The 27,957-nt window shown below is 47.1% G+C and overlaps 1 long non-coding RNA gene across 1 annotated transcript in view; it reads right to left on the bottom strand.

Moving 5' to 3' along the window:
• LOC125804603 (uncharacterized) overlaps nucleotides 1-27,342 on the bottom strand; it is a 60,313-nt gene extending 32,971 nt beyond the window's left edge. Inside the window, exons 1-2 of the long non-coding RNA XR_007440727.1 lie at nucleotides 27,107-27,342; nucleotides 20,951-21,048 (exon numbers count right to left, since the gene is read on the bottom strand). This is a non-coding gene — a long non-coding RNA (uncharacterized LOC125804603). The remainder of the gene's footprint in view (nucleotides 1-20,950; nucleotides 21,049-27,106) is intronic.
• Between the last annotated feature and the right edge of the window lie 615 nt (nucleotides 27,343-27,957).

The following is a 27,957-nucleotide window of genomic DNA, read 5'->3' as shown; positions in this document are numbered from 1 at the left end:
CATCAGTACACACCCAGACCATCATTACACCGCCAGACCATCAGTACACCGCCAGACCATCATTACACCGCCAGACCATCATTACACCGCCAGACAATCAGTACACCACCAGACCATCAGTACACCACCAGACCATCAGTACACCACCAGACCATCAGTACACCACCAGACCATCAGTACACCACCAGACCATCAGTACATCACCAAACCATCAGTACACCGCCAAACCATCTGTACACCGCCATACCATCAGTACACACCCAGACCATCAGTACACCACCAAACCATCAGTACATCACCAAACCATCAGTACACCACCATACCATCAGTACACCACCATACCATCAGTACACCACCAGACCATCAGTACACCACCATACACTCAGTACACCACCAGACCATCAGTACCCCACCATACCATCAGTACACCACCAGACCATCAGTACACCACCAGACCATCATTACACCGCCAGACCATCAGTACACCACCAGACCATCATTACACCGCCAGACCATCATTACACCGCCAGACCATCATTACACCGCCAGACCATCAGTACACCACCAGATCATCAGTACATCACCAGACCATCAGTACACCACCAGACCATCAGTACACCACCATACAATCATTACACCACCAGACCATCAGTACACCACCAGACCATCAGTACACCACCAGACCATCAGAACACCACCATACCATCAGTACACCACCAGATCATCAGTACACCACCAGACCATCAGTACACCACCAGACCATCAGTACACCACCAAGCCATCAGTACACACCCAGACCTTCAGTACACCACCAGACCATCAGAACACCACCATACCATCAGTACACCACCAGATCATCAGTACACCACCAGACCATCAGTACACCACCAGACCATCAGTACACCACCAGATCATCAGTACTCCACCAGACCATCAGTACTCCACCAGACTATCAGTACACCACCATACACTCAGTACACCACCACACCATCAGTACACCACCACACCATCAGTACGCCACCATACACTCAGTACACCACCAGACTATCAGTACACCAATAGACCATCAGTACACACCCAGACCATCAGTACACCACCAGACAATCAGTACACCACCAAATCATCAGTACACCACCAAATCATCAGTACACCACCAAATCATCAGTACACCATCAGACCATCAGTACACACCCAGACCATCAGTACACACCCAGACCATCAGTACACACCCAGACCATCAGTACACCACCAAACCATCAGTACACCACCAGACCATAAGTACACCACCACACCATCAGTACACCACCACACCATCAGTACACCACCACGCCATCAGTACACCACCAGACCATTATTACACCACCAGACCAACAGTACACACCCAGACCATCAGTAAACCACCAGACCATCAGTACACCGCCATACCATCAGTACACCGCCATACCATCAGTACACCGCCATACCATCAGTACACCACCAAACCATCAGTACACCACCAAACCATCAGTACACCACCATACCATCAGTACACCGCCAGACCATCATTACACCGCCAGACCATCAGTACACCGCCAGACCATCATTACACCGCCAGACCATCATTACACCGCCAGACAATCAGTACACCACCAGACCATCAGTACACCACCAGACCATCAGTACACCACCAGACCATCAGTACACCACCAGACCATCAGTACATCACCATACCATCAGTACACCACCAGACCATCAGAACACCACCATACCATCAGTACACCACCAGATCATCAGTACACCACCAGATCATCAGTACACCACCAGACCATCAGTACACCACCATACAATCATTACACCACCAGACCATCAGTACACCACCAGACCATCAGTACACCACCAGACCATCAGAACACCACCATACCATCAGTACACCACCAGATCATCAGTACACCACCAGACCATCAGTACACCACCAGACCATCAGTACACCACCAAGCCATCAGTACACACCCAGAGCTTCAGTACACCACCAGACCATCAGAACACCACCATACCATCAGTACACCACCAGATCATCAGTACACCACCAGACCATCAGTACACCACCAGACCATCAGTACACCACCAGATCATCAGTACTCCACCAGACCATCAGTACTCCACCAGACTATCAGTACACCACCATACACTCAGTATACCACCACACCATCAGTACACCACCACACCATCAGTACGCCACCATACACTCAGTACACCACCAGACTATCAGTACACCAATAGACCATCAGTACACACCCAGACCATCAGTACACACCCAGACCATCAGTACACCACCAAACCATCAGTACACCACCAAACCATCAGTACACCACCAGACCATAAGTACACCACCACACCATCAGTACACCACCACACCATCAGTACACCACCACGCCATCAGTACACCACCAGACCATTATTACACCACCAGACCAACAGTACACACCCAGACCATCAGTAAACCACCAGACCATCAGTACACCGCCATACCATCAGTACACCGCCATACCATCAGTACACCGCCATACCATCAGTACACCGCCATACCATCAGTACACCACCAAACCATCAGTACACCACCAAACCATCAGTACACCACCATACCATCAGTACACACCCAGACCATCATTACACCGCCAGACCATCAGTACACCGCCAGACCATCATTACACCGCCAGACCATCATTACACCGCCAGACAATCAGTACACCACCAGACCATCAGTACACCACCAGACCATCAGTACTCCACCAGACCATCAGTACTCCACCAGACTATCAGTACACCACCATACACTCAGTATACCACCACACCATCAGTACACCACCACACCATCAGTACGCCACCATACACTCAGTACACCACCAGACTATCAGTACACCAATAGACCATCAGTACACACCCAGACCATCAGTACACCACCAGACAATCAGTACACCACCAAATCATCAGTACACCACCAGACCATCAGTACACCACCAGACCATCAGTACACACCCAGACCATCAGTACACACCCAGACCATCAGTACACCACCAAACCATCAGTACACCACCAAACCATCAGTACACCACCAGACCATAAGTACACCACCACACCATCAGTACACCACCACACCATCAGTACACCACCACGGCATCAGTACACCACCAGACCATTATTACACCACCAGACCAACAGTACACACCCAGACCATCAGTAAACCACCAGACCATCAGTACACCACCATACCATCAGTACACCGCCATACCATCAGTACACCGCCATACCATCAGTACACCACCAAACCATCAGTACACCACCATACCATCAGTACACACCCAAACCATCAGTACACCACCAAACCATCAGTACATCACCAAACCATCAGTACACCACCATACCATCAGTACACCACCATACCATCAGTACACCACCAAACCATCAGTACACCACCATACCATCAGTACACCACCATACCATCAGTACACCACCAGACCATCAGTACACCACCAGACCATCATTACACCGCCAGACCATCAGTACACCGCCAGACCATCATTACACCGCCAGACCATCATTACACCGCCAGACCATCATTACACCGCCAGACCATCAGTACACCACCAGACCATCATTACACCACCAGACCATCAGTACACCACCAGACCATCAGTACATCACCATACCATCAGTACACCACCAGACCATCAGAACACCACCATACCATCAGTACACCACCAGATCATCAGTACACCACCAGATCATCAGTACACCACCAAATCATCAGTAAACCACCAGACCATCAGTACACCACCAGACCATCAGTACACCACCACATCATCAGTACACCACCACGCCATCAGTACACCACCACGCCATCAGTACACCACCAGACCATTATTACACCACCAGACCATCAGTACACCACCAGACCATCAGTACACCACCAGACCATCAGAACACCACCAGACCATCAGAACACCACCAGACCATCAGAACACCACCAGACCATCAGTACACCACCATACCATCAGTACACCACCAAACCATCAGTACACACCCAGATCATCAGTACACCACCAGACCATCAGTACACCACCATACACTCAGTACACCACCAGACCATCAGTACACCACCATACCATCAGTACACCACCAGACCATCAGTACACCACCAGACCATCATTACACCGCCAGACCATCATTACACCACGATACAATCATTACACCACCAGACCATCAGTACACCACCATACCATCAGTGAACCACCAGACCATCAGTAAACCACCAGACCATCAGTACACCACCAGACCATCAGTACATCACCAGACCATCAGTACATCACCAGACCATCATTACACCACCATACACTCAGTACATCACCAGACCATCAGTACACCACCATACCATACACCACCAGACCATCAGTACATCACCAAACCATCAGTACACCACAATACCATCAGTACACCACCATACCATCAGTACACCACCAAACCATCAGTACACCACCATACCATCAGTACACCACCAGACCATCAGTACACCACCAGACCATCAGTACACACCCAGACCATCAGTACACCATCAGACCATCAGTACACCACCAGACCATCAGTACACCACCAGACCATCAGTACACCACCAGACCATCGGTACACCACCAGACCATCGGTACACCACCAGACCATCAGTACACCACTAAATCATCAGTACACCACCTGACCATCAGTACACCACCTGACCATCAGTACACCACCAGACCATCAGTACACCACCAGACCATCAGTACACCACCATACCATCAGTACACCACCAGACCATCAGTACACACCCAGACCATCAGTACACCACCAGACAAGCAGTACACCATCAGACCATCAGTACACCACCAGACCATCAGTACACCACCAGACCATCAGTACACCACCATACAATCAGTACACAACCAGACCATTAGTACATCACCATACCATCAGTACACCACAAGACCATCAGTACACCACCAGACCATCAGTACACCACCAGACCATCTGTACAACACCATACCATCAGTACACCACCATACACTCAGTACACCACCAGACCATCAGTACACCACCATACCATCAGTACACCACCAGACCATCAGTACACCACCAGACCATCATTACACCGCCAGACCATCATTACACCACGATACAATCATTACACCACCAGACCATCAGTACACCACCATACCATCAGTGAACCACCAGACCATCAGTAAACCACCAGACCATCAGTACACCACCAGACCATCAGTACATCACCAGACCATCAGTACATCACCAGACCATCATTACACCACCATACACTCAGTACATCACCAGACCATCAGTACACCACCATACCATACACCACCAGACCATCAGTACATCACCAAACCATCAGTACACCACAATACCATCAGTACACCACCATACCATCAGTACACCACCAAACCATCAGTACACCACCATACCATCAGTACACCACCAGACCATCAGTACACCACCAGACCATCAGTACACACCCAGACCATCAGTACACCATCAGACCATCAGTACACCACCAGACCATCAGTACACCACCAGACCATCAGTACACCACCAGACCATCGGTACACCACCAGACCATCGGTACACCACCAGACCATCAGTACACCACTAAATCATCAGTACACCACCTGACCATCAGTACACCACCTGACCATCAGTACACCACCAGACCATCAGTACACCACCATACCATCAGTACACCACCATACCATCAGTACACCACCAGACCATCAGTACACACCCAGACCATCAGTACACCACCAGACAAGCAGTACACCATCAGACCATCAGTACACCATCAGACCATCAGTACACCACCAGACCATCAGTGTACCACCAAACCATCAGTACACCACCATACCATCAGTACACCACCAGAACATCAGTACACCACCAGACCATCATTACACCGCCAGACCATCATTACACCGCCAGACCATCAGTACACCGCCAGACCATCATTACACCGCCAGACCATCATTACACCGCCAGACAATCAGTACACCACCAGATCATCAGTACACCACCAGATCATCAGTACACCACCAGACCATCAGTACACCACCATACAATCATTACACCACCAGACCATCAGTACACCACCAGACCATCAGTACACCACCAGACCATCAGAACACCACCAGACCATCAGAACACCACCATACCATCAGTACACCACCAGACCGTCAGTACACCACCAGACCATCAGTACACCACCAGACCGTCAGTACACCACCAGATCATCAGTACACCACCAGATCATCAGTACACCACCAAATCATCAGCACACCACCATATCATCAGTAAACCACCAGACCATCAGTACACCACCAGACCATCAGTACACCACCACATCATCAGTACACTACCACATCATCAGTACACCACCACGCCATCAGTACACCACCACACCATCAGTACACCACCAGACCATTATTACACCACCAGACCATCAGTACACCACCAGACCATCAGTACACCACCATACCATCAGTACACCACCAGACCATCAGTACACCACCAAACCATCAGTACACCACCAGACCATTAGTACACCACCATACACTCAGTACACCACCAGACCATCAGTACACCACCATACCATCAGTACACCACCAGACCATCAGTACACCACCAGACCATCATTACACCACCAGACCATCAGTACACCACCAGACCATCAGTACACCACGATACCATCAGTACACCACCAAACCATCAGTACACCACCAGACCATCATTACACCACCAGACCATAAGTACACCACCAGACAATCAGTACACAATCATACTCTCAGTACATCACCAGACCATCAGTATACCACCAGACCATCAGTGCACCACAAGACCATCAGTACACCACCAGACCATCAGTACACCCCCAGACCATTAGTGCATCACCATACCATCAGTACTCCGCCAAATCATCAGTACACCACCAGACCATCAGTACATCACCATACCATCAGTACACCACCAGATCATCAGTATACCCCCATACCATCAGTACACACCCAGACCATCAGTACACACCCAGACCTTCAGTACACCACCAGACCATCATTACAACACCAAACCATCTGTACACCGCCATACCATCAGTACACCACCATATCATCAGTACACACCCAGACCATCAGTACACCACCAAACCCTCAGTACATCACCAAACCATCAGTACACCACCAAACCATCTGTACACCGCCATACCATCAGTACACCACCATACCATCAGTACACACCCAGACCATCAGTACACCACCAAACCATCAGTACATCACCAAACCATCAGTACACCACCATACCATCAGTACACCACCATACCATCAGTACACCACCAGACCATCAGTACACCACCATACACTCAGTACACCACCAGACCATCAGTACACCACCATACCATCAGTACACCACCAGACCATCAGTACACCACCATACCATCAGTACACCACCAGACCATCAGTACACCACCATACACTCAGTACACCACCAGACCATCAGTACACCACCATACCATCAGTACACCACCAGACCATCAGTACACCGCCAGACCATCATTACACCGCCAGACAATCAGTACTCCGCCAAATCATCAGTACATCACCATACCATCAGTACACCACCAGATCATCAGTATATCCCCATACCATCAGTACACACCCAGACCATCAGTACACACCCAGACCTTCAGTACACCACCAGACCATCATTACAACACCAAACCATCTGTACACCGCCATACCATCAGTACACCACCATATCATCAGTACACCACCAAACCATCTGTACACCGCCATACCATCAGTACACCACCATACCATCAGTACACACCCAGACCATCAGTACACCACCAAACCATCAGTACATCACCAAACCATCAGTACACCACCAAACCATCTGTACACCGCCATACCATCAGTACACCACCATACCATCAGTACACACCCAGACCATCAGTACACCACCAAACCATCAGTACATCACCAAACCATCAGTACACCACCATACCATCAGTACACCACCATACCATCAGTACACCACCAGACCATCAGTACACCACCATACACTCAGTACACCACCAGACCATCAGTACACCACCATACCATCAGTACACCACCAGACCATCAGTACACCACCATACCATCAGTACACCACCAGACCATCAGTACACCACCATACACTCAGTACACCACCAGACCATCAGTACACCACCATACCATCAGTACACCACCAGACCATCAGTACACCGCCAGACCATCATTACACCGCCAGACAATCAGTACATCACCAGACAATCAGTACACCACCAGACCATCAGTACACCACCATACAATCATTACACCACCAGACCATCAGTACACCACCAGACCATTAGTACACCACCAGACCATCAGTACACCACCAGACCATCAGAACACCACCATACCATCAGTACACCACCAGACCATCAGTACACCACCAGACCATCAGTACACCACCAGACCATCAGTACACCACCAGACCATCAGTACATCACCATACCATCAGTACACCACCAGACCATCAGAACACCACCATACCATCAGTACACCACCAGATCATCAGTACACCACCAAATCATCAGCACACCACCATATCATCAGTAAACCACCAGACCATCAGTATACCACCAGACCATCAGTACACCACCAGACCATCAGTACACCACCAGACCATCAGTACACCACCACGCCATCAGTACACCACCACGCCATCAGTACACCACCAGACCGTTATTACACCACCAGACCATCAGTACACCACCAGACCATCAGTAAACCACCATACCATCAGTACACCACCAGACCATCAGTACACCACCAAACCATCAGTACACACCCAGACCATCAGTACACCACCAAACCATCAGTACACCACCATACAATCAGTACACAACCAGACCATTAGTACATCACCATACCATCAGTACACCACAAGACCATCAGTACACCACCAGACCATCAGTACACCACCAGACCATCTGTACAACACCATACCATCAGTACACCACCATACCATCAGTACACACCCAGACCATCAGTACACCACCAGACCATCAGTACACCACCATAACATCAGTACACCACCAAACCATCAGTACACCATCATACACTCAGTACACCACCAGACCATCAGTACACCACCAAACCATCAGTACACTACCAGACCATCAGTACACCATCATACACTCAGTACATCATCAGACCATCAGTACACCACCATACCATCAGTACAACACCAGACCATCAGTACACCACCAGATCATCATTACAACACCAAAACATCTGTACACCACCATACAATCAGTACACCACCAGACCATTAGTGCATCACCATACCATCAGTACACCACCAAATCATCAGTACATCACCAGACCATCAGTACACCACAAGACCATCAGTACACCACCAGACCATCAGTACACCACCATACCATCAGTACACCACCATACCATCAGTACACCACCAGACCATCAGCACACCACCAGACCATCAGTACACCACCAAGCCATCAGTACACACCCAGACCATCAGTACACATCCAGACCTTCAGTACACCACCAGACCATCAGTACACACCCAGACCATCAGTACACCACCAGATCATCAGTACTCCACCAGACCATCAGTACTCCACCAGACTATCAGTACACCACCATACACTCAGTATACCACCAGACCATCAGTACACCACCACACCATCAGTACACCACCATACACTCAGTACACCACCAGACTATCAGTACACCAATAGACCATCAGTACACACCCAGACCATCAGTACACACCCAGACCATCAGTACACCACCAGACAATCAGTACACCACCAAATCATCAGTACACCACCAGACCATTAGTACACCACCATACCATCAGTACATCAGTACACCACCAGATCATCAGTACACACCCAGACGATCAGTACACCACCAGACCATCAGTACACACCCAGACCATCAGTACACACCCAGACCATCAGTACACCACCAAACCATCAGTATACCACCAAACCATCAGTACACCACCAGACCATAAGTACACCACCACATCATCAGTACACCACCACACCATCAGTACACCACCACGCCATCAGTACACCACCAGACCATTATTACACCACCAGACCAACAGTACACACCCAGACCATCAGTAAACCACCAGACCATCAGTACACCGCCATACCATCAGTACACCGCCATACCATCAGTACACCACCAAACCATCAGTACACCACCAAACCATCAGTACACCACCAGACCATAAGTACACCACCACATCATCAGTACACCACCATACCATCAGTACACCACCAGATCATCAGTATACCCCCATACCATCAGTACACACCCAGACCATCAGTACACACCCAGACCTTCAGTACACCACCAGACCATCATTACAACACCAAACCATCTGTACACCGCCATACCATCAGTACACACCCAGACCATCAGTACACACACAGACCATCAGTACACCACCATACACTCAGTACACCACCAGACCATCAGTACACCACCATACCATCAGTACACCACCAGACCATCAGTACACCGCCAGACCATCATTACACCGCCAGACCATCATTACACCGCCAGACCATCATTACACCACCATACAATCATTACACCACCAGACCATCAGTACACCACCATACCATCAGTGAACCACCAGACCATCAGTAAACCACCAAACCATCAGTACATCACCAAACCATCAGTACACCGCCAAACCATCTGTACACCGCCATACCATCAGTACACCACCATACCATCAGTACACACCCAGACCATCAGTACACCACCAAACCATCAGTACATCACCAAACCATCAGTACACCACCATACCATCAGTACACCACCATACCATCAGTACACCACCAGACCATCAGTACACCACCATACACTCAGTACACCACCAGACCATCAGTACCCCACCATACCATCAGTACACCACCAGACCATCAGTACACCGCCAGACCATCATTACACCGCCAGACCATCAGTACACCACCAGACCATCATTACACCGCCAGACCATCATTACACCGCCAGACAATCAGTACACCACCAGATCATCAGTACATCACCAGACCATCAGTACACCACCAGACCATCAGTACACCACCATACAATCATTACACCACCAGACCATCAGTACACCACCAGACCATCAGTACACCACCAGACCATCAGAACACCACCATACCATCAGTACACCACCAGATCATCAGTACACCACCAGACCATCAGTACACCACCAGACCATCAGTACACCACCAAGCCAGCAGTACACACCCAGACCTTCAGTACACCACCAGACCATCAGAACACCACCATACCATCAGTACACCACCAGATCATCAGTACACCACCAGACCATCAGTACACCACCAGACCATCAGTACACCACCAGATCATCAGTACTCCACCAGACCATCAGTACTCCACCAGACCATCAGTACTCCACCAGACCATCAGTACTCCACCAGACTATCATTACACCGCCAGACCATCATTACACCGCCAGACAATCAGTACACCACCAGATCATCAGTACATCACCAGACCATCAGTACACCACCAGACCATCAGTACACCACCATACAATCATTACACCACCAGACCATCAGTACACCACCAGACCATCAGTACACCACCAGACCATCAGAACACCACCATACCATCAGTACACCACCAGATCATCAGTACACCACCAGACCATCAGTACACCACCAGACCATCAGTACACCACCAAGCCATCAGTACACACCCAGACCTTCAGTACACCACCAGACCATCAGAACACCACCATACCATCAGTACACCACCAGATCATCAGTACACCACCAGACCATCAGTACACCACCAGACCATCAGTACACCACCAGATCATCAGTACTCCACCAGACCATCAGTACTCCACCAGACCATCAGTACTCCACCAGACCATCAGTACTCCACCAGACTATCAGTACACCACCATACACTCAGTATACCACCACACCATCAGTACACCACCACACCATCAGTACGCCACCATACACTCAGTACACCACCAGACTATCAGTACACCAATAGACCATCAGTACACACCCAGACCATCAGTACACACCCAGACCATCAGTACACACCCAGACCATCAGTACACCACCAAACCATCAGTACACCACCAAACCATCAGTACACCACCAGACCATAAGTACACCACCACACCATCAGTACACCACCACACCATCAGTACACCACCACGCCATCAGTACACCACCAGACCATTATTACACCACCAGACCAACAGTACACACCCAGACCATCAGTAAACCACCAGACCATCAGTACACCGCCATACCATCAGTACACCGCCATACCATCAGTACACCGCCATACCATCAGTACACCACCAAACCATCAGTACACCACCAAACCATCAGTACACCACCATACCATCAGTACACACCCAGACCATCATTACACCGCCAGACCATCAGTACACCGCCAGACCATCATTACACCGCCAGACCATCATTACACCGCCAGACAATCAGTACACCACCAGACCATCAGTACACCACCAGACCATCAGTACACCACCAGACCATCAGTACACCACCAGACCATCAGTACACCACCAGACCATCAGTACATCACCAAACCATCAGTACACCGCCAAACCATCTGTACACCGCCATACCATCAGTACACACCCAGACCATCAGTACACCACCAAACCATCAGTACATCACCAAACCATCAGTACACCACCATACCATCAGTACACCACCATACCATCAGTACACCACCAGACCATCAGTACACCACCATACACTCAGTACACCACCAGACCATCAGTACCCCACCATACCATCAGTACACCACCAGACCATCAGTACACCACCAGACCATCATTACACCGCCAGACCATCAGTACACCACCAGACCATCATTACACCGCCAGACCATCATTACACCGCCAGACCATCATTACACCGCCAGACCATCAGTACACCACCAGATCATCAGTACATCACCAGACCATCAGTACACCACCAGACCATCAGTACACCACCATACAATCATTACACCACCAGACCATCAGTACACCACCAGACCATCAGTACACCACCAGACCATCAGAACACCACCATACCATCAGTACACCACCAGATCATCAGTACACCACCAGACCATCAGTACACCACCAGACCATCAGTACACCACCAAGCCATCAGTACACACCCAGACCTTCAGTACACCACCAGACCATCAGAACACCACCATACCATCAGTACACCACCAGATCATCAGTACACCACCAGACCATCAGTACACCACCAGACCATCAGTACACCACCAGATCATCAGTACTCCACCAGACCATCAGTACTCCACCAGACTATCAGTACACCACCATACACTCAGTACACCACCACACCATCAGTACACCACCACACCATCAGTACGCCACCATACACTCAGTACACCACCAGACTATCAGTACACCAATAGACCATCAGTACACACCCAGACCATCAGTACACCACCAGACAATCAGTACACCACCAAATCATCAGTACACCACCAAATCATCAGTACACCACCAAATCATCAGTACACCACCAGACCATCAGTACACACCCAGACCATCAGTACACACCCAGACCATCAGTACACACCCAGACCATCAGTACACCACCAAACCATCAGTACACCACCAGACCATAAGTACACCACCACACCATCAGTACACCACCACACCATCAGTACACCACCACGCCATCAGTACACCACCAGACCATTATTACACCACCAGACCAACAGTACACACCCAGACCATCAGTAAACCACCAGACCATCAGTACACCGCCATACCATCAGTACACCGCCATACCATCAGTACACCGCCATACCATCAGTACACCACCAAACCATCAGTACACCACCAAACCATCAGTACACCACCATACCATCAGTACACCGCCAGACCATCATTACACCGCCAGACCATCAGTACACCGCCAGACCATCATTACACCGCCAGACCATCATTACACCGCCAGACAATCAGTACACCACCAGACCATCAGTACACCACCAGACCATCAGTACACCACCAGACCATCAGTACACCACCAGACCATCAGTACATCACCATACCATCAGTACACCACCAGACCATCAGAACACCACCATACCATCAGTACACCACCAGATCATCAGTACACCACCAGATCATCAGTACACCACCAGACCATCAGTACACCACCATACAATCATTACACCACCAGACCATCAGTACACCACCAGACCATCAGTACACCACCAGACCATCAGAACACCACCATACCATCAGTACACCACCAGATCATCAGTACACCACCAGACCATCAGTACACCACCAGACCATCAGTACACCACCAAGCCATCAGTACACACCCAGAGCTTCAGTACACCACCAGACCATCAGAACACCACCATACCATCAGTACACCACCAGATCATCAGTACACCACCAGACCATCAGTACACCACCAGACCATCAGTACACCACCAGATCATCAGTACTCCACCAGACCATCAGTACTCCACCAGACTATCAGTACACCACCATACACTCAGTATACCACCACACCATCAGTACACCACCACACCATCAGTACGCCACCATACACTCAGTACACCACCAGACTATCAGTACACCAATAGACCATCAGTACACACCCAGACCATCAGTACACACCCAGACCATCAGTACACCACCAAACCATCAGTACACCACCAAACCATCAGTACACCACCAGACCATAAGTACACCACCACACCATCAGTACACCACCACACCATCAGTACACCACCACGCCATCAGTACACCACCAGACCATTATTACACCACCAGACCAACAGTACACACCCAGACCATCAGTAAACCACCAGACCATCAGTACACCGCCATACCATCAGTACACCGCCATACCATCAGTACACCGCCATACCATCAGTACACCGCCATACCATCAGTACACCACCAAACCATCAGTACACCACCAAACCATCAGTACACCACCATACCATCAGTACACACCCAGACCATCATTACACCGCCAGACCATCAGTACACCGCCAGACCATCATTACACCGCCAGACCATCATTACACCGCCAGACAATCAGTACACCACCAGACCATCAGTACACCACCAGACCATCAGTACTCCACCAGACCATCAGTACTCCACCAGACTATCAGTACACCACCATACACTCAGTATACCACCACACCATCAGTACACCACCACACCATCAGTACGCCACCATACACTCAGTACACCACCAGACTATCAGTACACCAATAGACCATCAGTACACACCCAGACCATCAGTACACCACCAGACAATCAGTACACCACCAAATCATCAGTACACCACCAAATCATCAGTACACCACCAGACCATCAGTACACACCCAGACCATCAGTACACACCCAGACCATCAGTACACACCCAGACCATCAGTACACCACCAAACCATCAGTACACCACCAAACCATCAGTACACCACCAGACCATAAGTACACCACCACACCATCAGTACACCACCACACCATCAGTACACCACCACGCCATCAGTACACCACCAGACCATTATTACACCACCAGACCAACAGTACACACCCAGACCATCAGTAAACCACCAGACCATCAGTACACCGCCATACCATCAGTACACCGCCATACCATCAGTACACCGCCATACCATCAGTACACCACCAAACCATCAGTACACCACCAAACCATCAGTACACCACCATACCATCAGTACACACCCAGACCATCATTACACCGCCAGACCATCAGTACACCGCCAGACCATCATTACACCGCCAGACCATCATTACACCGCCAGACAATCAGTACACCACCAGACCATCAGTACACCACCAGACCATCAGTACACCACCAGACCATCATTACACCGCCAGACCATCATTACACCGCCAGACAATCAGTACACCACCAGACCATCAGTACACCACCAGACCATCAGTACACCACCAGACCATCAGTACACCACCAGACCATCAGTACACCACCAGACCATCAGTACATCACCAAACCATCAGTACACCGCCAAACCATCTGTACACCGCCATACCATCAGTACACACCCAGACCATCAGTACACCACCAAACCATCAGTACATCACCAGACCATCAGTACCCCACCATACCATCAGTACACCACCAGACCATCAGTACACCACCAGACCATCATTACACCGCCAGACCATCAGTACACCACCAGACCATCATTACACCGCCAGACCATCATTACACCGCCAGACCATCATTACACCGCCAGACCATCAGTACACCACCAGATCATCAGTACATCACCAGACCATCAGTACACCACCAGACCATCAGTACACCACCATACAATCATTACACCACCAGACCATCAGTACACCACCAGACCATCAGTACACCACCAGACCATCAGAACACCACCATACCATCAGTACACCACCAGATCATCAGTACACCACCAGACCATCAGTACACCACCAGACCATCAGTACACCACCAAGCCATCAGTACACACCCAGACCTTCAGTACACCACCAGACCATCAGAACACCACCATACCATCAGTACACCACCAGATCATCAGTACACCACCAGACCATCAGTACACCACCAGACCATCAGTACACCACCAGATCATCAGTACTCCACCAGACCATCAGTACTCCACCAGACTATCAGTACACCACCATACACTCAGTACACCACCACACCATCAGTACACCACCACACCATCAGTACGCCACCATACACTCAGTACACCACCAGACTATCAGTACACCAATAGACCATCAGTACACACCCAGACCATCAGTACACCACCAGACAATCAGTACACCACCAAATCATCAGTACACCACCAAATCATCAGTACACCACCAAATCATCAGTACACCACCAGACCATCAGTACACACCCAGACCATCAGTACACACCCAGACCATCAGTACACACCCAGACCATCAGTACACCACCAAACCATCAGTACACCACCAGACCATAAGTACACCACCACACCATCAGTACACCACCACACCATCAGTACACCACCACGCCATCAGTACACCACCAGACCATTATTACACCACCAGACCAACAGTACACACCCAGACCATCAGTAAACCACCAGACCATCAGTACACCGCCATACCATCAGTACACCGCCATACCATCAGTACACCGCCATACCATCAGTACACCACCAAACCATCAGTACACCACCAAACCATCAGTACACCACCATACCATCAGTACACCGCCAGACCATCATTACACCGCCAGACCATCAGTACACCGCCAGACCATCATTACACCGCCAGACCATCATTACACCGCCAGACAATCAGTACACCACCAGACCATCAGTACACCACCAGACCATCAGTACACCACCAGACCATCAGTACACCACCAGACCATCAGTACATCACCATACCATCAGTACACCACCAGACCATCAGAACACCACCATACCATCAGTACACCACCAGATCATCAGTACACCACCAGATCATCAGTACACCACCAGACCATCAGTACACCACCATACAATCATTACACCACCAGACCATCAGTACACCACCAGACCATCAGTACACCACCAGACCATCAGAACACCACCATACCATCAGTACACCACCAGATCATCAGTACACCACCAGACCATCAGTACACCACCAGACCATCAGTACACCACCAAGCCATCAGTACACACCCAGAGCTTCAGTACACCACCAGACCATCAGAACACCACCATACCATCAGTACACCACCAGATCATCAGTACACCACCAGACCATCAGTACACCACCAGACCATCAGTACACCACCAGATCATCAGTACTCCACCAGACCATCAGTACTCCACCAGACTATCAGTACACCACCATACACTCAGTATACCACCACACCATCAGTACACCACCACACCATCAGTACGCCACCATACACTCAGTACACCACCAGACTATCAGTACACCAATAGACCATCAGTACACACCCAGACCATCAGTACACCACCAGACAATCAGTACACCACCAAATCATCAGTACACCACCAAATCATCAGTACACCACCAGACCATCAGTACACACCCAGACCATCAGTACACACCCAGACCATCAGTACACACCCAGACCATCAGTACACCACCAAACCATCAGTACACCACCAAACCATCAGTACACCACCAGACCATAAGTACACCACCACACCATCAGTACACCACCACACCATCAGTACACCACCACGCCATCAGTACACCACCAGACCATTATTACACCACCAGACCAACAGTACACACCCAGACCATCAGTAAACCACCAGACCATCAGTACACCGCCATACCATCAGTACACCGCCATACCATCAGTACACCGCCATACCATCAGTACACCACCAAACCATCAGTACACCACCAAACCATCAGTACACACCCAGACCATCATTACACCGCCAGACCATCAGTACACCGCCAGACCATCATTACACCGCCAGACCATCATTACACCGCCAGACAATCAGTACACCACCAGACCATCAGTACACCACCAGACCATCAGTACACCACCAGACCATCAGTACACCACCAGACCATCAGTACATCACCATACCATCAGTACACCACCAGACCATCAGAACACCACCATACCATCAGTACACCACCAGATCATCAGTACACCACCAGATCATCAGTACACCACCAAATCATCAGCACACCACCATATCATCAGTAAACCACCAGACCATCAGTACACCACCACATCATCAGTACACCACCACGCCATCAGTACACCACCACGCCATCAGTACACCACCAGACCATTATTACACCACCAGACCATCAGTACACCACCAGACCATCAGTACACCACCAGACCATCAGTACACCACCAGACCATCAGTACATCACCATACCATCAGTACACCACCAGACCATCAGAACACCACCATACCATCAGTACACCACCAGATCATCAGTACACCACCAGATCATCAGTACACCACCAAATCATCAGCACACCACCATATCATCAGTAAACCACCAGACCATCAGTACACCACCAGACCATCAGTACACCACCACATCATCAGTACACCACCACGCCATCAGTACACCACCACGCCATCAGTACACCACCACGCCATCAGTACACCACCAGACCATTATTACACCACCAGACCATCAGTACACCACCAGACCATCAGTACACCACCAGACCATCAGAACACCACCAGACCATCAGTACACCACCAGACCATCAGTACACCACCAAACCATCAGTACACACCCAGATCATCAGTACACCACCAGACCATCAGTACACCACCATACACTCAGTACACCACCAGACCATCAGTACACCACCATACCATCAGTACACCACCAGACCATCAGTACACCACCAGACCATCATTACACCGCCAGACCATCATTACACCACGATACAATCATTACACCACCAGACCATCAGTACACCACCATACCATCAGTGAACCACCAGACCATCAGTAAACCACCAGACCATCAGTACACCACCAGACCATCAGTACACCACCAGACCATCAGTACATCACCAGACCATCATTACACCACCATACACTCAGTACATCACCAGACCATCAGTACACCACCATACCATACACCACCAGACCATCAGTACATCACCAAACCATCAGTACACCACAATACCATCAGTACACCACCATACCATCAGTACACCACCAAACCATCAGTACACCACCATACCATCAGTACACCACCAGACCATCAGTACACCACCAGACCATCAGTACACACCCAGACCATCAGTACACCATCAGACCATCAGTACACCACCAGACCATCAGTACACCACCAGACCATCGGTACACCACCAGACCATCAGTACACCACCAGACCATCGGTACACCACCAGACCATCGGTACACCACCAGACCATCAGTACACCACTAAATCATCAGTACACCACCTGACCATCAGTACACCACCTGACCATCAGTACACCACCAGACCATCAGTACACCACCATACCATCAGTACACCACCATACCATCAGTACACCACCAGACCATCAGTACACACCCAGACCATCAGTACACCACCAGACAAGCAGTACACCATCAGACCATCAGTACACCACCAGACCATCAGTACACCACCAGACCATCAGTACACCACCAGACCATCAGTACACCACCATACACTCAGTACACCACCAGACCATCAGTACACCACCAGACCATCAGTACACACCCAGACCATCAGTACACCACCATACCATCAGTACACCACCAGACCATCAGTACACACCCAGACCATCAGTACACCACCAGACCATCGGTACACCACCAGACCATCGGTACACACCCAGACCATCAGTAAACCACCAGACCATCAGTACACCACCATACCATCAGTACACCACCAGACCATCAGTACACCACCAGACCATCAGTACACCACCAAACCATCAGTAAACCACCAGACCATCAGTACACCACCATACCATCAGTACACCACCAGACCATCAGTACACCACCAGACCATCAGTACACCACCAAACCATCAGTACACCACCAGACCATCAGTACACCACCAGACCATCAGTACACCACCATATCATCAGTACACCACCAGACCATCAGTACACCACCAGATCATCAGTACACCACCAGACCATCAGGACACCACCATATCATCAGTACACCACCAGACCATCAGTACACCACCAGACCATCAGTACACATCATGATGTTTCTTTAAAGTAGGTTGAAAAAAAGGGATTTACCTGTTCGCCCAACCATTGCTGAAACCTCGGCATCAGGTACTGCCTTCTTTATTTCAAAGGCCAAATCCCGAAACCGAGCTTCATAACCTCACCTAGTGCTGCTCACACACACACACACACACACACACACACACACACACACACACACACACACACACACACACACACACACAAACACACACACACACACACACACACACACAGGTTCTATGTTTTATAAACATTTTTAGAAACATACAGTAACAATCGGAAATCCTACATTGTAAATGAATACTGAAGTGATTCGGACTATGAAAGAACCTACAAAAAATCATGTAGTAATTTAAAAGTGTTAAACAAACAAAAATTATATGTAAAGAAGCACTTAGGTGCTCTTATCTGAGGATCTAATAACTTGTGGTTCCTGAGGCTGGTAACTCTGATGAACTTATTCTGTGCAACAGAGGAAACTCTTGTTCTTACTTTCCTGGGGAGGTCCTGATGAGTGCCAGTTTCATCTTAACATTTTTGATGGTCTTTGCGACTACACCGGAGGATACTTTTAAATTTCTTGAAATGTTGTGGATTGAGGGACTTTCATTTTTTAAAGTATTTTTTTCTTTACTTAGTTGAGTAGTTCTTGCCATAATAAGGATTAGAACATTATTCATATAGAGCTATTCCCTGTATACCTGTAACTCTACCTCTTCACAACTTTACAACTTGTGCTCTAAAACACATTAAGAGACAAGAAATTCAAGTTATTAACTCTTGATAAGGCACAGCTCACTAGCTTTTAAGATTCTTAAGAAAGCACAGGAGTGGTCAAAGGTTGCTGTCTTTAATGTGATGACATTTCAGGACTTTCTGAATGAATGGCTTTAACTGACTGAAGTTACCTTGACCAAGCTTATATGATTAGTATTGTGTTGCTTAACGCTTCAAGTTAATTTTCTAAGCTCTTTAGATCTTTATTAAATATATTGTTTATTGTTTGTGTAAAAAGCAAAAGAAACATTATTAGATTGGGTCACATTTCAGGAGCTGTTGTTTCAGGAGCTCATCCACCTTCATCCTATGCAATTATCAATGAGGCAATGCCTTTTCACCTCAATGTTAATGAGGAAGAATGAGTAAATGGTCAAGCTCACTACAACTCTGTCTTCATTGGCTCTGGTTTAACTTTACATTACATTACATTACATTACATTACATTTGGCAGACGCTTTTGTCCAAAATGTCAATAGTGAAGTACAAAAGTAATAGAAGTTGAAGGTAAAAACATCTTTATATAGGGCTTAAATGAGGTCAAAGGGAAATAATGGAATAGAGAGTGAAGGAGTGGAAGAAGGAAATGAGGTTAGAAGTAGTTAGTGTGTTAGAGGTGTTAGGAGAGTAAGTGCTCTTTGAAGAGCTCTGTCTTCAGGAGTTTATTAAAGATAGTGAGAGACTCTCCTGATCTGGTAGTAGAAGGTAGTTAGTTAGAGGTGTTAGGAGAGTAGGTGCTCTTTGAAGAGTTCAGTCTTCAGTAGTTTATTAAAGAAAGTGAGAGATTCTCCTGATCTGGTAGTAGAAGGTAGTTAGTTAGAGGTGTTAGGAGAGTAAGTGCTCTTTGAAGAGCTCTGTCATCAGGAGTTTATTAAAGATTCTCCTGATCTGGTAGTGGAAGGTAGTTTGTTCCACCATTGGGGAACAGTGTATGAGAACAGTCTGGATTGCTTTGTGTGTTTGTTTGTTTGGTAAAGCGAGGCGAGGTTCATTGGAGGAGCGCAGCGGCCGGGAGGTGCAGTGCAGATAGTAAGGAGCTGTTCTGTCATCACCTTGTAGGCGATTGTAAGAGTTTTGAATTTGATGCGAGCATCAACTGGTCGCCAATGGAGCTCAATGAGCAGCGGGGTAACATGTGCCTGTTTTGGCTGGTTGAAGACCAGACGTGCTGCTGCATTCTGGATCAGTTTTACTACACAGGCTGGGAGGTCAGTAAGCAGGGCATTGCAGTAGTCGAGGCGTGAGATGACGACTGCTTGCACCAGGAGTTGGGTGGCCTGTTGCATCAGAAATGGTCTAATTTTTCTGATGTTATAAAGCGCGAAGCGGCAGGTTTGAGCAACCGAGGCCACATGGTGCGTGAAGGAGAGCTGGTCATCAACCATAACACCCAGGTTCCTATAGCAACCTTTGTCGGTGAGAGAGAGAGAAAGAGTCGATGCTTATAGAGAGGTTGTGTTGAAAAGATGGTTTTGCTGGTATAACCAGAAGTTCAGTCTTTGAGAGATTTAATTGAAGGTGATGCTCCTTCATCCATGAGGATATGTCAGAGAGACACTGCGATATCCGTGCAGAGATTGCATGATCTTAAGGTGAGAATGACAGGTATAGCTGGGTGTCATCAGCAAAGCAATGGTAGGAAAATCCGTGTGAGCGGATAACCTGACCAAGAGAGGCAGTGTATATTGAGAAGAGAAGGGGTCCCAGTACCGAACCCTGGGGAACCCCAGTGGATAGGGAGTGGGCTGAGGACAGCTGTCCTTGCCACGACACCTTGAACGAGCGCCCAGTGAGGTATGATCTGAACCATGACAGAACATTGTCTGAGATCCCCATGTTTGAGAGTATAGATAGGAGGAAGTCATGGTTGACCGTGTCAAAGGCGTCCGAAGGGTCCAGCAGAATGAGCACTGAGGACTGTCCTGCAGCTCTGGCAGTTATGTTGTTTCCAACATAAAATTGGATGAGAATTTGTACCCAGCCCATGTTTCTTTCTAGACTGGCTGTTGAAACTATTGACTGGGATTCTTGCCATCATATTTTCAATTTAGGGTAAAGTTGTCATGTGACCACTAGATCACATGGGTAGTGTCTCCATATGAGTCACAAATTCAGATGCACTGGTCTCCTACAGTTAGAAATAAAAATTAAGCTATAGATTTCACTGCACGGAATATGCAAAGATATGCAAAGATTACACAAATATACAGTCCGGGTCATATCAGTATCCTCTGATTCCACCCCCACCATTACCCCCACCCTCTACAAAATCGTGCATTTGTACACATACATCATTCTCCCTATTACAATAAATGATCATCAACGTGATTCTGAAGCTGATTATTAATGTAAAATTGTAACTAAAGTTGCTGTAACTCAAAACATTTGTGGAAACGGAAAATGTCTGTTATATTATATAACTGTCTATAAAACATAAACAATAAAAGTAATATGGTGATTAAAATGGTATAGAATAATTATAATTAATATAAAATAAATACATATACATTAAAATAAATATCTTAATTTGTTATTTATGGGTTTCTCTATTAAAATTGTTTAATTTTTTCTTTGGATTTAATTGTTTATTTATTTACATACGTCATCCGGGAACTTTTCGCGTCCTCAAACTCGCCTACTGCGCATTCGGACACACTACCCCATCTCGCATACTGCTTTTGCATACTGTTTAGTATTGAAGTACGCGATTTAGGAAGCAGCCCAAGGTTACCGTCAAAGGGGCAAGACATGTACAATCAATCTAGGGTATCTGACATCGATCAACCAATAGAAATGCTAAGACACCGTGACATCACTGCTGAACAGCCCCTTCATTATCATATAAGGACAAGGAAAAACAGAAATAAATAAAACCATAGGGAAATAAATGAATACAGAAATAAATAATGCAATATTAATTAGTTATGTAAATTAATAAATAAACAAATGAATCAAAATAAAATTAAACAATGTTAATAAAAAACCCATAAATAACAATTTATTAAGATACTTGTTTTTTATGTGTATTTATTCATTTGCATATTATTTATAATTATTTTTGTACCTTTTTAATCACTATATGACTTTTATGGAGTGATTTACATACGTTTTTATTTATTTATTTGTTCATTTATTTTTAAGAGCAGGTTGCCATTTTCTGCATGGATGAATTGTGGTGTAAAACATTCTTTGTCATACGCAACATTTTACTGATGCTTCTCTCTGTACACTGCCATAACTTAATACATATTTTAGGAACATGCTCTGGATCAGTACCACTGAAAGTTGTGGGGGCAGTGCTGTCAGGAGTTCAAATAAAACACAACCACTTTCATATGGACACAATATAGATGTATCTTAAGAAAACAAACTTTTAATTTTGACCTTTTTAAATGTCAATTAATTTCATACATAAAAAGATTATACACTGCCTGGCCAGAAAAGGTCACCACCTGGATTTAACTAAGCAAATAGATAAAAGCCTCCCATTAGATAATAACTGCACAAGTTATTTAACCCCAACTGATGCAGTGAGTAGCTTCTGGTTAAGAAATGTCCAACGCATTATTAAAAAGTGATAGGACACTGGGAATCATCATCATCCTCGAGGAAGAAATGTGGTAAAACAAAAATTGTTAGGAGATAATCAAATCGTAGAAAAATAACACTAGAACACAGGGATATGTTTAATAGTGAAAGTAAAAGCATTACTACATGCACAATGCAGCAAAGGGAACTCAAGGGATTGGAACTAAACCACTGTGTAGCCGCTTAGGAAAAGCGCTTATCAGTGAGGATATCCAGCACAAATGGCTTTAATTTGCTTAGGAGATTAAAGATTGGACTATGGAGCAATGGACAAAGATCATGTGGTCTAATGAGTCCAGATTTACCCTGTCCCAGAGTGAAGGAGGTTAACGGATCAGTGGATCAATCAATGGATTTTTTCTTCCCTGATGGCACAATCATATTCCAAGGTGACAATGCCAGGGTTCATGGGGCTGGAATTGTGAAAGAGTGATTCGGCACACAATGAATTTGGCCACCACAGAGTTCAGAGACCTTAACCCCATTGAGAATCTTTGGGATGTGCTGGAGAAGGCTTTGCGCAGAGTTGCAAATATCCCATCATCAATATACAAGATCCGGAGAGAAAGGAATGTTGTGACACTGCAGAAGCGTTTGGAAATGATGCCACAGTGAATGTGTGCTATAATCAATCCTAAAGGCGGTTCAACCAAATATTAGAGCGTGTGATCTTTTTTGGACTATGCTGGCCAACGCAGTCATGCTACAAATGCTAATGGAGTTGCAGACAATTTGTTACATCCAATTCTTAACAATTAGCTGGCTTAATGCCAGAACTGTGGACCTGGCTGAGGCTAATGCGACTAGCGGTGCAACTGTGGATAAGGTTACATAAAATTCACATGAGCTAGTTTATATTGTTTTCGTGCTGGAAGCTATTGAACTCTTCTTGCATACATTTGTGTAAGTTCAGTGTCCTCAGCATGGCAACCCGAGTGAGCTTGGCGTATGTGGAGGGGTGGGCGGGGCTGTGTTTTCCTACTGATTACTACTTTAAACAACCTATACAGCAGTGGCCATGTTTCGGCTTGATGTATTTTTGAAAGGTCAACTACTCACTAGAACCTCACTCTTACTACTGATGCTCCAAACACTAGGTTGAAGACTAGCACGTGCCTCCTCCGACAAGTAAGATCAGCCACCGCCTCTTTTAGAGCTGCTGCTGGGAATTGCCGAGTAGCATCACAGTGCACTCGAAGGAAAGCGCAGCGATTCGGCTTTAGAACATCAGCTTACAGACAACTCGTACTGGCCAACATTCCCTTAGCAGTGATGAGTCAAAGTCAAAGTCAAAGTGGGAAGGGAAAGAGTGCCATCTACCCACCCAGAGAGAGCAAGGCCAATTGTTTTGGAAGCAGCATGACCAGGATTCAAACCGGTAATCCTTGGATCATAGTGTCTGGACCACTCAGAGCCCCAAAAAACTGCGTTATATCATTTAACATACAATTTAATTCATTTTTGTATGTGACAAAAAATCCTTATTTACTCAAATGTATGTTTTTATTGCTTTTATAAGTCTCAAAATGTTAAAAATAACTTTTATCGTGATTCATTTTCACTCTCAATGAAAGACACTGAAACTGAAGCTAGTAAAATTAGGAAATTACAGTAAAAAAGCACATTGGATACAGAAAATATTGTTATTTCTCTACCCCTTTTTAGATTTTAATTTCACTAAGTATAAAACTTGAGAAGAAATCAGGACCTGCACAATCAGAGACACATTAAAACTGTAAATCATCTTCATCACACCATCCCACAACGTAGCATTTCCCTGTATGGTGCAGCTATAGTGTTAATAATGATGCTGTTTCTTACCAGTGTTCAATCAGCACTTTCACAGGCATGCTGGCGTGTTGATGATGATGATGATGATGATGATTAGAAGGATCTCCTTGTACTGTAGCTGCTGGTCTGAAGCTGAAATGCAGTTATTTTCTGCTTTTTAAATGTCATGACCACACCCTCACCTGCAACAGGTAACTTCCCCCACCCTTTTATACAGTTACAGTAAGTATTCCATATCTAAACAAATCAGCTGCTGTATGCATGTGAGAGTGTGTGTGTGTGTGAGCGATGAATGATGCTACTGTGTGTGTGTGTGTGTGTGAGCGATGAATGATGCTACTGTGTGAGCTGTGGTTGGTGCCAGTGAAGTCTACACAAACCGCAAGTCCATGGTCTGAGTCCAGTTATAAATGAGTTTGGTTGTGTAAGGTGATCTGACCTATAGTGCTATAGTGCACTACCACCCCCCTACCCAAAACACATTTTTCTAAATGACTATAATGTTATATTAAAATGTTAATGTTGATAATATAATGTGGGATGCACTAGGCTGTTCCCTGTTTGAGCTGCATATATGCTGATTGTAAATGAATGTATTTTAGTAGAATATAGTAAATATATTAAAGAAGTTTAGTTGGACTGGAGTTTATCTGGAGTTCTCTTGAGTCTCTGCACGGATCATCTTCACACTAGACTACATACGTCTGCTATGTTCTTGCTGGAGTGTGTGTGTGTGTGGGGGGTGTGTGTGCAGGATCACAGTATAAACCAATAGGGAGTCGGGATGGTATATGTTTATGCTTCTCTACATCCAATCACAATCAGATTCACTCTATCTGGATGGAGAGATTTATCTGGATAGGATAGTTTTATTGAAGGAT

The sequence above is a fragment of the Astyanax mexicanus genome, chromosome 9, assembly GCF_023375975.1.
Source record: "Astyanax mexicanus isolate ESR-SI-001 chromosome 9, AstMex3_surface, whole genome shotgun sequence".
In the NCBI taxonomy this organism is placed as follows: Eukaryota; Metazoa; Chordata; class Actinopteri; order Characiformes; family Acestrorhamphidae; genus Astyanax; species Astyanax mexicanus.
This window is presented reverse-complemented; position numbering and strand designations above follow the sequence as displayed.